Source organism: Meleagris gallopavo, chromosome 7 (genome assembly GCF_000146605.3).
Source record: "Meleagris gallopavo isolate NT-WF06-2002-E0010 breed Aviagen turkey brand Nicholas breeding stock chromosome 7, Turkey_5.1, whole genome shotgun sequence".
In the NCBI taxonomy this organism is placed as follows: domain Eukaryota; kingdom Metazoa; phylum Chordata; class Aves; order Galliformes; family Phasianidae; genus Meleagris; species Meleagris gallopavo.
Window position 1 is genome coordinate 14,756,485 of NC_015017.2, and position 2,863 is coordinate 14,759,347.

The following is a 2,863-nucleotide window of genomic DNA, read 5'->3' on the forward strand; positions in this document are numbered from 1 at the left end:
ATAAGTCCTGCTTAGGCTCTTTGCTGCAAGCAGTCCACCTGAAGGAAGAGTGGATGGCTGAAGAAGACTGCCTGTAGCATGCCAAGGGCTTGGTTTACTGCTTTGCTGCTCACCATTAGGCTGTCTGCTGATCTTTGTCCCTGTCAAGTAAAAGGAACTAATATCTTTAAAGTGCCTGAGGTGGTTGAGGAGGAGGAGCCAAAAGAAGAGGTTCCAGTGGTTGTTCCCAAGAAGCCTGAGACGGTGACCAAGAAGCCTGTGCCAGTGCCTAAGAAACCAGAAGCTCCTGGAGCTAAAGGTATTTTTTTTCAGGGGAGATCTGCTTTTTATCTTAATGTCTTGATTAATTATTTTATTTGTTGCTTCCATTTTTTGGGTTAAGATTTCTTGTGTCTCCACCCTCAGCCTCTCTGTGCATTAGAATGCATATGTGACTAACTAACAGCCCCTTGAGGGCAGTTTCAGTGTTAGAAGTAACTAAACTCTTTGACTTTGTCATCAGATTTTTGATCTCTTTTATTTTTTATAACTACAACGTTAAGTGGAAATAATATCTTTAAAGTCCTTAAGGTGCCCAAGAAAGCTGTCCCACAAGAAAAAGAGCCTGGTACCGAACCCAAAAAACTGGAATTATTTCCAGGCAAAGGTATGTGTCATCATTAGAGTATCATCATAGAAAGAAATATCACACTCTTCTGGACTTAAATTGAACTAAATTATGAATCATAATCTGAGATATATGTCTAAATAATATGAAGTTGAATGTGGGGTGTTAAAAATGAGTCAGATAAGTTAAATCTAGGTCTTTTAAAATAGTGACAACTTCCTGACCTTTCTGTGATCTTTGGAAATTAAGATTTACAAAATGCTTACATTAAAGAGAACAGTATGCTGTTCAGAAGAACACCCTGCAGATACATCTTCAATGTAAAACACACAATGAAGCACCCTTACATTTTTTAGTTATCTTTATTCATTTGTGAATACAGTAATATCAGTTCCCTACCTCTTTAAAAGTGGGTAGTTAATGATGGTAAACTGGTGGTGGATTTATTAGCCAAACATTGAAAATACTTGCCGATTACACAATTAGCACTTAAAAGGCCATCAAGATGAACCAAAAGAGTGAAGAGAAAAAGAACATTTCTGTACGTAATGAGAACTGCAAAGAAGAAAGAAACTGTAGAAAACGAAAATTAAACAGATGTGTAAGGAATAAAAGTAACAGGACAAAAACAGTAACTATTAAATAAAACTTCAATTTCATGAAATATTATTACAGTTGATCAAACAAACACGAGTAACACGCTAAAGACATAGAAGTACAGTTGGACTCCATACATTGGAGTTTGATCAGCTCTTACAGAGACAGTGTAGGCTTCCCACCCTGTCTCAAAAACTGAAGCTAAACAAAGAATTCCCACCTCCTGCATAACATATTTGACACCCTGCACGTTCCACAGGTTTGAAGCAAAACATCACTGTCAACCAACTGTAGACATAGCAGTTTCTCAGGAAAGACTGTGCATGAATGTTACTGATTGTCTGTTAGTCTTGTCTAGGTCTGTACAGCCCACTAAACTAGAATATACTAATATCTTTAAAGTGCCCAAGGTGCCCAAGAAAGCCGCTCTGGAAGAGCCCGTGCCTGTAGCTGCTTCAAAAAAGCCAGAACCAGCACCAGCCCAAGGTACATGTTGCCATGAACATTATTAAGCAGAATCTTGCTGCTGATTACCTGACATTTTTCAGTACTGCACTGAATGTGTGCGAATTGGGAACTCAATTACCTGGTACTTTTACACACAACCCAAGGGATATTTTGAATTTATTGTTACATTTTCAAATTCTGAATCATCAGGCACAAAAGTTTTGATTTTTAAGAGCTTAGCATTGTCAGAATACTGCCAAACTTTATCGTCTTAAATTGAGACAGCAAAAGGTCTTCATGACTCAGTGACTGTCTCAGTGACCATGTATCGTAAGCACAAGTCTTTCAAAATGAAAAACCTGTTTTTATTCAGAAATGCACGCACAGCGCGAGTCGGAAGAAGTGAAATCTTAGTAAGTGCTAAAAGAATAATCAGATACTTTGAGTGAATACAGTGGAGGAGTGATTTATAAAATTCAAGTGTGGGAGTTGCTGCAATGAGGAGAGAACAGAAAGAAGAAATAAGATAGTGACAGTGAAATGAACCAGTAGAGTGAAAAGTGTAAACAAGGACTGGAAATGCAGAAGGAGAGAAAGAGAGGTGAAAGAATAAAAGTGGGATTTGCGTTCCTCACCCTACGCCGCCTATGACAGTAGATAAGATATGGGCTGAGGCTGTTCCCAGGGAGCTAACAGAGCTGAAAGTGGTAGTTTCTCTTTGTGGATAGGGAAGGCTGCAGAGTACGCAGAGGAGTATCGTAACTCACACCATGCCCTTGTGTAACATAAACATAACCTAAATACAGATGTTCTGTGTCTGTGCGTGCTTGTGTGAGCGAGTGAGAAAGGGATGGGATTCGTACCAGAAGGCCAGCTTGGTTATTTTTTTGCGCATACCTTTGGTTTAGGTTTCATTGTTTGTCTTCCTGTATAATATGTCAAATTGATGGTTACTAATATCTTTAAAGCGCCTGAAGTGCCCAGGAAAACTACTCGAGAAGAAAAAGTACCTGTGGTCACTGCCAAAGCACCCGAGCCTCCAGCAGCCAGAGGTACCTGACTTGGTGGATAACTTGACAGAGAAGATGCTTAATCCGCTTCTCTTGAGCGTTGTCCTGCCCTCTCTTGGCCTGTCTTTGTTTCAAATCTGAGACTCTTGAAGTTGTGAATGTTGGGTAAACTGTGCTGCAGCATGTGAGGTTTTGGTCTTGC

The 2,863-nt window shown here is 39.6% G+C and overlaps 1 protein-coding gene across 1 annotated transcript in view; it reads left to right on the forward strand.

Moving 5' to 3' along the window:
• TTN (titin) overlaps positions 1 to 2,863 on the forward strand; it is a 235,702-nt gene that overhangs the window by 121,135 nt on the left and 111,704 nt on the right.